This window comes from Nelumbo lutea, chromosome 2, assembly GCF_056320005.1.
Source record: "Nelumbo lutea isolate HS-2025 chromosome 2, American lotus-T2T, whole genome shotgun sequence".
In the NCBI taxonomy this organism is placed as follows: domain Eukaryota; kingdom Viridiplantae; phylum Streptophyta; class Magnoliopsida; order Proteales; family Nelumbonaceae; genus Nelumbo; species Nelumbo lutea.
Genome location: NC_142685.1, coordinates 26,553,096 through 26,563,597, shown reverse-complemented (window position 1 = coordinate 26,563,597; position 10,502 = coordinate 26,553,096). Strand labels below are relative to the sequence as shown.

The following is a 10,502-nucleotide window of genomic DNA, read 5'->3' as shown; positions in this document are numbered from 1 at the left end:
GGTATATAAATGCCATATATGTTTATGTGATCAATTATTGGCGTGCATGATCCATGATCCATGTTGGTATTATCTCTGACCAATCACCATCGGCACTTCAAATTTCAACCAAACATATATACACAGTCAACGAGTGCTCCACTAATCTGCATGCACTCAACACCCAAAACCCAACAATAAACTAAACCCCACTTTCGGTCCCTCCACTAAACAAGTTAATTATAAACCACCATCGTCTTGATTTCTTCATCCCTTTTTGACTCCTCATCCCACAATACATCCCAACCACCTCAAGATTTAATTTATCTACAAAGCCATGAAAGATGTACAAACCTACCTCTCTATAAATTGGTATCTCTATATATATATATACTGAGGGTTATGTCTCGTTAATTTCTTTTGTAAATCATTAATCTATTGACAATTAAACAAATACCCCATTTGATAAGCATGTCGTAAATTTAATTCTATTTTGTCAATTTTTGACAAGCTCTGAAGATTTGCTAGAGGCTCAACTTCAGAATTATTAGGATAGCTGGTTAATTTAACGGTCCCATCCAATATATCACCCGGATCACATGCAAAAGACAATCCACGGATGTCCCATTTCTTTGCAGTTTGCACTTCCATGAAAAGATATTTAATGGTTTTTAGAAATTAAATCAACAGATTGTATGTTAACCAATTTTAAGAAGGGTAAATTTAAGATAGCCACCCTCCAATGTAGGGTAGTTTCACTTAGCACCTTGAAACTTTGTTTTGTGACAAAGACCCCCCGCTTCAGGCTTCTAGATGAATTGATCATTCTCAAGGCATTTTTAAGATGAACGGTGTTGAAAGAAACATGTGAAAAATTGAGATTTTATAAAAAAAAAATTAAAATAAATTAAAAGGACAGAATGGTCTAAAAAACACAAGAATAATTTGAAAATTTATTAATGTTTAAAGAAATATTCCATGAAGTTATGTGATGGCAGGGGCGTAGTTCCAAAATCCAGAAGTTCAGGTTTGTCGAAAAATAAAGCTTGGGGAACTAATTGTCACTATGTCCTAGGTATAAGGTGGTTTGTCGTAATTTACCCTTTTAATAAACAATCAATCAATTGTTCAGATGGAGGGCTTCAGTGGCTGCTGAATCCTAATAGTAGTTTCTAAATGGTTTTAAAAAATATTCTAATATCTGGGAACATATCTAGAGGCTCTTTGAATTGGCCTACGCCTGCCTGCCTTAGCGCCAGTCTGCTGGTATGGGTGTCAATTGGACCAGATTTGATTCAATCTGATCCAACCAATCTGATTAATACTCCGGACCATTTTGGATCAATTCATTTCAATGTTTGGACTGTCTAATCTGTTAAAATCAGTTTTTAATTTAGATTGGTTCTAATCTAAACCTGGTCCATTGACACTTACATTCTTATCTTTCATCAATGGACTGGATATTGATATAATCTAACCTAATCCAATATAAATCCACTATTGATGGAACAGAGCCAATCTAATCCAATAAATACTTTAGACAACTAAATCTGGACTGGATCAATTCAGTATGTCTTATTGGTACATCCAATTCGTCCAAATTGATTTTTATTTAAATAGGGTTCAACCCAAAACTGGTGCATTAACACCTCTGTCTAGTGGTGTACAGGTACAGTTGTGTGGCCTAGTCCAGCCCCTTTTTTTCATATCTGTGTTCTTGGCGTGGTCCGTTTCCACCTTTTTCAAGCATCATTGGTCCCGACCTTATGTAGTCTTATTAATGTATTTTGCACAAAAAGAGAACATAGATGTAATGTATATAGAGTTTGCAGACTGCAGCCATACCGGGTTGGACTAAAGTCTCGGGTAGTTCGAGCCTGACCCAAGCCCATCCATCTGTATTACGATTTAAGATATATTGTAATTGTGGGGGCCGTAGCAATGCATGGGATGGGGCATTCCTCTTTGTAGGGGTGTTCACGGGTCGGGTTGGGTCGATTTATTGGGGTTTTCTCAATCGATCCAACCTAGTCGGGTTACCTGAGGTGGAAATCAAAACCGACCCACTAATAGGCCAAACTGACCTGGTCGACTTGAGTCGGGTTGGGTCGGTTTCAGTCGGTTTCAGTTTTGCTCCTGTGCAAAAGGATACTTAATTGAATTCTAATTGTAATTGCCTAATGGGTTACCTATTTGGTGTAAAAGATTATAGAAAGTTAGAAGCTATGATAGATTGCCTATTCTAATTGTAATTGCCTAATGGGCATTTTAGTTCTAGTAGAAGACTAGTTATAGTTAAGTATGAAACTACTCAAATTAGGAACTACCGAATTAGTAGAAGGCTAGTTCGGTTTGGGTCGGGTTAGTTTCGATTTTCACACAAGAAAACCGAAATTGACCCAATATATCGGTTTATATATTTGCCCAATCCGAAACCAATCGGTACTGATGAAAACCCGACCAACTCGGGTTGGGTTAGTCCGGGTTGGTTGGTTTAGTCGGGTTGGGCATTCTTATGAACAGCCCAACCTCTTTTCCCCACCCTGAGTCAGCCACCTAAAAAAAACTAATTTATGGATATTTTACAAATAGGATTATGAGAATTTGAGCGTATTTTAGGAATTGGATTATGACAATTTGGGGATATTTTATAAATGAAATTATGGAATCCTCGGAATATAAGAATATGGAAAAAACTTAGATATATTTTAAAAATCAATATTAAATCTATGGATATTTTACTAATTTACCATTTAGTTAGGAGAATTATATGCAAACCCCAACCCTAATTTGGGGAAAAATATTTTCCTTGTCCCCACCCCATCCCCGTTTAAGATTTGAGAAAACTTGCTCCGTTTGGGGTGGGGCAGAGTAAGGCCCCAATTTTATAAGGAAAATTGTCATCCCTACAATTCTAATAATTTTCTATAACTAATTAACTAATAGTAAATTAAATAACAATAAATTACAAATATTTTATGGTAATTTTCAAAAAAAATCTTGAAATTGCAATGGATTAGTAGTAATGTATAATAAATTAATTAGGGAAAATTACAAAGACCCCCTTGTACTATAGGGTTAGTGACAAAACCCCCTTAGACTTTAATTTGCAACAAAGACCCCCTGAACTTTTATATTGTGACAAATACCCCCTCTGTGATTAAGTCAAATAACTGAAGGCGTTAAATTATTAAAATACCATACTAAACTTTTTCTATTTTCTTTTTTTCTTTTTTCTTATACCTAACTGGCATAAAAATTCCCTTAATCATCGCAAAAAACCAAAAAAAAAAAAAAAGAAACTTTAATCATCACGGAAAAGGAAACAATCTGCGCTAAATTGCTTGGTGACCCAGAAATACTTGTGTACTCATGTTTTTTTTTTTTTTAATGAAAAAATAATGTAAATATAACTGTTGTTACAATACTGAAACAGAACTCAGAATTCACATAGACGACCTCAAATCAATCGGAAAAGACATTCTTAAGTTTATGAATACCATTATCACAAAAATCAGAAATTACATATAATAAGTCCTTTGCAGTGAAAAAGATCACAAGTTTACAGGTCTAACTCTGAGCCCAACAATACCAGAGGTTTGACTGTTAAACTTGTAGCAACACAACATAGCACCGTTATTACCTAATCCACCATTAAGTTGTTTGGATGAGTTACAGAGAGGTTTAGAAGTAGTTGATTCATATTGTATTCTTGGAGAATATGATTGTAATATTTTTCCTTTGATGCATTTGCTTTCTCTGCATTCAGCCTTATACATAATTTTTTATCGACAATGTTTAAATAGGAAATATCAGCAGCTCTCTCTCTTTCTCTCTCTGCCATCCTTCCTCCCCTGACGTTCTCTGTTTCATTAGTATGCACTTGCAATAACAAAGGCATACTACAGGGGAAAACATTTAACATCTAATGGTTCTATAAGGTGAGATTAGATCAAGCTCTAAAAATTTGGAAATATGCTAAATTTCTTCTCTAAAATATAACAAAGAAGATGAGTAAAAGAGCAAAACATCTACATTTACAGACATAGTAAAAGGCAAAAACAACTGATAATTGGCACGTAGTGTTTATCTCCTCTGGCTAACAAGACTCGAGTGCGAAGCAAGTGCAGCTTTGATCCTCTCTCCACTCTCATTTCCCTTCCCATCAAACAGAGGAAACTTCTATTCCATCAAATAATCCTCAGTTTCATTTTGTAGCAGCTCACTTTTCTTGGCAAGAAAAGTATGCAATAGATAACCTGTAACAATAAATAACAAATGGGAAGGACTCGGTGCATTTAATTTCTTTCCATTTCACAGAAAGAAGCCGCCAGCGTGCCCTCACCCTCGCAAGCTAACCAATTCCATTCTGTGATTATGAGCATTGTGCAGAATTAAATGCCACTTCCATAGAATTTGAACCGTCATCCTTGTGTGGCTTGCTGAAAGGTGTGATAACCCAAGGTAAAAGAGGACAACAAGAGTCCTCCAATACATATTGAGGAACCAAATTGTCCTCAATCAGCTCAGAGGGAGGTCCATTCAACAGTTCCTTGGATTCCTCAACCTACAAAAGGAATTTCGTCTGGTGTAAAATGGCGCATGGGTTCATTTAAATCGGCCAACTAGCAGAAATGTCCAAGAATCTACCTTCAGAATCCACCAACGCATGCACAATAATGGCCCCATCCTTCCCTAACCCATTTACATCAATATGAATTTTACTGAAGCCCAGAACGCCACAACAGTTCAGGAGCAAAATCCAACTAAAACCTTCAGTACTTCTCTTAAAACCAGAGGTTAATTCAAGCAAATGAGGAAGCTGATTGTTCACCAACTTACAGACCGTGTAGAAAGCACGACAGGAACCAGCTTGAGTCAAGACCAAATCGCCTCCCAACAGACTTGATGAGTGGGTGATGGTGGTAGCAGAGGCCACCAGAGAGATACTTGTGGTCTCGGATTTTCTTTTTACGTCTTTTACCGGCGGTGCCTCTCTTCCCTTCCTTGTCGGCCATGCTGAGAGCTGACACCGTTAGTCTTGCCAAGCTAATTTGCTGGAAAGGGTAATTTGGGGATTTAAAAAAATTTAAAATAACTGAGTGAAAATATTTCTTTGAAGTTAACTGGCGGAATACTAATGGAAGGGGATCTTTGTCTAACGGCTAAAGTTCAGGGGGATCTTTGTTGCAAATTAAAGTATAAGAGGATCTTTGCTATTGACCCTATAGTACAGGGGTCTTTGTAATTTGTTACAATAACAATAAATCAATGTTTCTATGCCTAAATTGTTTACTATTAATCAAATTAAATGTAATTATAGTAAAGTATTGTAATTATGGTAAATTACATTATTTTTAATTAAAGGTAAACCATTTATTGTTAATTAATGTAACACCAGGTATAGTCGAAGTCAACCAAGTGGTCTAGATCAGTGGGGATAGACTTAATAGTTTTCCTAAATTATTTAATAAATGTTTGTTGAAATAATAACAATGGATTGCTATTTAAATAATTATGGAACAATTTATCATAGATAAATTTCATAATTTTTTAATTATATATTTAAAAAATAATTATGGATTATTAGTTAAAGAGTTTCCCTAAATTATTTGATAATTGTTAACTATAATTATTGATTTTAAAGAAATTAGTAAATTACAATTAGTTAGTAATATCTCTTATAAATAAATTATTATTGTAAAAATTATTGAAAATTTATTAGATTACAATGATTTATGTAAATTATGCTAAATGTCAAAATTTTGAATATTTATTAATAACCAAAAAAGATTAAATAATGGATTATTTCTGAAACAATTATTTCATAATTTTTGGTAGAATATTTTCCAAAAATATTTAATAATTTTCACAACTAATGGATTATTTAACAATAATGGAAAATGCCATGAATATATAGGAAACATAGAATTCCTCTTATTCCCCTCTTTGTGCTTGAAATCACGTCTATAGATATAAAAATTGTTTAGGAGAGAAGTTAGGTTGTTATAGAAAGTGAGAGACATGAATTGTGGGAGAGAGAGAGAGAGAGAGAGAGAACCCAATGGGAAGGCAGAGGAATGAAGAGAAAGGGTGCTAGCGTGCTGGTGAGATGGCAAGTGTTAGGAAGAGGGAGAGGAGAGAGAGTCAAGCAGAATGCAGGGTTGGGATAATGGAGTAAGGAGAAACAAGATGACATGGGTTGTCTTGCTATATATATTAGCATGGACCCGTGCAATGCACAGACTTTGTTAAGAGAAAGCTAAACAATAAAAGCACATAAGAGTAGAAAATTGTTTATTGATAAAAAAAGAGTAGAAAATTGTTTTATATTTTAACCTTTTAAATAATTAATAATTAATTTTAGGAAGGTTGTTCATCAAACCGGTGAAACCGACCAATGCGACCCAACTCGACTCGAGTTGGTAGATTTTATAGTATTTGTAGTGGGTTTCGCTTCAACAATTTCTCAACCTAATCGGATCGGGTAAATTTCGGTTTGTCCATTTGTAAATCGACAAAAACAAAACTGACCCAACCTTTTTCAATATATTTTTTTAACATGAAAAAGTGGGAAATTCCCACATTTCTTAGTCTAAAATGTCTTATATTGTAAATTTAAATTTTTTTAATTTATTTTTTAATAATACTACTTTAATTTTTAATTATAATTTTTTTTTTAATTTAAATCTTTTGAACCAACCAACCAAATCAAAAATTAACCCAAACCAATATAACCTAAGTTTGCTGGTTTTCACTAATGGTTGGTTGGTTTTGGGTGACCAATTCCCCAACCTGACCAAGTCAATTTGGTTGGTCAAACAACCTACAACTGAACCGAACCAACCCGTGAACATTCCTAATTTTAGCTAAACTAATAGCTTCATGCCTAACAAATAACAATAGTTTAATCTCCAATAATTATTGAAACTTTTCTATTAAATAACAAAATAAAAATACATTTATACAATATTATTGAAAATTTATTTATCATAAAAATACAATAATTAATTACTAAAAATACAATAAATATAAATTTAGTATATATTAACAAATAATAAATATAGATTAAAATTTTAAAATTATTATTAATAAATATCAGTTTTTTGAAAGTTATTTTTCTAGAATTATTAATTGATATAAGTGAAATAATGTTTTTATTATTAGTAAATTAATAATTGTAATTATTAAAAACTTTTTTTTGAAAGTGATTACCTATTTTTGTTATTTGAAAGCTTCAATACCTCTAAATTATTTAATCTATTTTTTCGTTATTTTAATAATATTTATTTTTTATTTTTTTATTTTTTTATTATTGTCAAATATTATTAAATCTATTATAATTATTTTGATATATAAAATATTTCAAATTAGTTATTTACAATATTATTCATCTATTTAAATAATATCACTATTTAGTTATTACAATGTTACTTATTTATTGAATTTCATAATCCATAAAATTATATGTTATACTATTATTACATAATTTCGTTATTAATTTTGTAAAATATATAATTATTATTAGTTCATATATTGTGAAATCTATTATAACTATTTTCTACTTTTAATAAATTTTTAAGTATGTAAAATATTTAATTATTTAAATCAAATGTAAAATATTTAAAAATTTTCATTATTTAAATTTTATTTACTTTAAATTTATTATATAATATTAATTATTTTGTTATATAATTTTTTTATTTATAATATTTTGTTATTAAAATTTTTAAATAATATTTTTAAATTTTATTATGTGAATAATATTTAAATTGAATAATTCATAAAATTATAATTTATGCTGTTACTACACAATTTCATTATGAATTTCATAAAAGTATAAAATTATTAATAATATGAATATTATTAAATCTATGATATTTTTTTGTGTTTTTAATAAATATTTTAAAGTTATTACATGATTTTATTATAATATTTAAATAGTTCTTAAAATTTTAATTCAAACTTTCTTTTGATAAATATAGATGAAAGTGGGGGAGAGGATAAATAGGAATTAGAGATAAATTAGGATAGAAACTCTCTACTAAATTAAAGATAATCTAAGAGATAATTAGGAATTATAAATAATTTAGGAGAAAGTGGGGGATGATGGTGCCACTTGGATAAATTAGATTAGATTTTGGTAGAGAGAGATTTTAGGAATAATTTTAGGAAGGGATATTCCAATGGATAAACATAGAGGAAAGAGGGGTGGGCCAGGCATGATGAGATGCACAAATAAGAGAGGGAGAACAGAGTGATGAGGTGACTTCATGAGGGAGCAATGAAGGCTAAAATGAAGAGGGTTTTAGAATTCTAGATGGGATAAAGGAGAAAGCTCAGGCCATGATGTGGCATGTTTCTACTTTAGTGTATGTGTGTGTGTCCTCCAAATGACATCATGACATGTGGCTTTCAAGTGACACCTCGATGCTAAATAAGCAGATCACCTCAACAGGTTGGCTGGTAGTTCCTCGCAAGGATGACCTAAAAGTACATCGGCTTAGCTAACCTGAAGGACCTCTTAAGAAGGAGTGACATACCTTAAGGATTGACCGAGATAAGAAAAGTACTATAGGCGACCTACAAAGCATGCTCGCTGACTTGTCAAATAGATCTATTGCCAAGACTGAGTTCTCCAGAATATTGATGAGCCAACCATTAGGTCGGCCTATCCGCATCACCCATATTAGAGCCAATCGGGCAGACCTTAGCCCTCTGCACAAATTACATAACCGACGTCATTACTCCCCCAACTTAATGGAAACAACTCTATGAAAACATGAGACCCGTTATGAGGACTCTAAGTAGTCACGCCTATATAAAAGATCTCATTTCTACCTGAAGATGTACACGTGATTAAGCTCTCGCGTTCTTTAATTTCTTAGAACATTCCAATAACCTTTTGTTTTCCAATGATACCCTCAAAAAAGAAAAACAAAAACTCTCATATATGGGGTCAAAATGGATATAGCCCAGATTTGTACACACAAGAGTAATAGATATTATCGTGAGCGGCAGGATTCGAACCTGCGCGGGCAGAGCCCACATGATTTCTAGTCATGCCCGATAACCACTCCGGCACGCTCACCAGACTGATGGGAAAATTGAAAAGATTCTTTCTATATATCATATCTAAACTGGATGATATCCAATGTTGGCCATTCCATGTGCTATTTCTTGGTTCCGGAAAGAAAGTTCGTAGGAATAAAGATGATTTTTTGTTCAGTGCCATACCCACTATCAAATAATCGACCCATGAATAATAATAACAATAATAATCGACCCACATTTAATTTCTCACTATTTCAACACATGTTCTTTTTAGTCGGTCTTTATCTCATCTATACCCTTCCAACTAGTTTGACAGCATTCTCAGCTTCTCACCAAACTCAATCTCGCCATGAGCCAATGAACCATCATAGAAATTGCCCTTTCTTTTAGGACCCCTTTGGTTGCGTGTACAATTCAGGTGCCATGCCTTTCGGACACCATTAAAACAAACTTTAACAAAAAAAACAGAAAGGAAAACGTACGAGTACGAGTAGGTATTCTTTCCGGCATCATAGTTTTTTTTTTTCCTGAAAATGGATTCTGGCTTTCCCGATTTATCTTCCGAAAAGAAGTTTTTTTTTTTTTTTTTATCTCCTTGATCCAAATCTCGCAACACCCATACCTCTGAAGTTTAATCTTTAAATTAAATCAAAAGGAAAATTTAGGGGGTCTGTTTTCTCATTTTCTTGACTCTCATTCAATTGAAATCCATACTGTTGACGGGTACGACTCAATTAATGCCACACCATACATACACATAGGAGATTATCCACTTCTATAAAGCAAATCAATCTGCGCCATCAACACACACAAGAATCTGGCTCTAATTCAATAAAAATTCCTGGCCGAAAAAGATCTTTAAGGCTTGGCCTCCTTTGTTTGCAGTACAATTTCATTTAGTGCAAATGATTTTAATGCAGATTCTGATTCATTTTTGTTTAAGATTTTGGCTTGTTTTGTTTTGTTTACATTGTAGATGAAGTAAATTAAAAGTTGAAATTGACTAGAATAAAACCCAAAGTAAAAGTAGACCCTTGCATTTTTCTCATTTGTATCAGTGCAGTGGAACTGCATTGCAAACAAACAGAGAATAAAATTAAAACACAAATGCAGAGGAATCATTCAGATGACAATTTCAATCTTAGATAACTTTTCCCTTGTAAACTGATCTTCAAAACTTTCATAAAGGGTAGAGACAAGAACATAACTGCACACTCTTTATCTTTTGATTGGGTCAATTTATGCCGCTGCAAAGCACCCAACAGTAACCATACTCCTCTACTCATAATCCTGGAGGCTTGTGCAAATCACTCCTGTTCCCACTTCCCACCAGGAGTTGCACCCTATTCAAACATGGCTCAGGACTGGGCCTATATGAGAGCTGAAGCTGGAATATCGGTGGATTGATCGCTTACCAAATGATAATATCGAACATTTATATATGAGAAAACATATGATCAAGTAAAGGA

The 10,502-nt window shown here is 32.9% G+C and overlaps 1 non-coding gene across 1 annotated transcript; it reads right to left on the bottom strand.

The window, feature by feature from the left end:
* Window positions 1-8,988: 8,988 nt before the first annotated feature.
* On the bottom strand, window positions 8,989-9,070 carry TRNAS-AGA (transfer RNA serine (anticodon AGA)). The gene has a single exon. It is a non-coding gene; the product is annotated as a tRNA-Ser (tRNA).
* Between the last annotated feature and the right edge of the window lie 1,432 nt (window positions 9,071-10,502).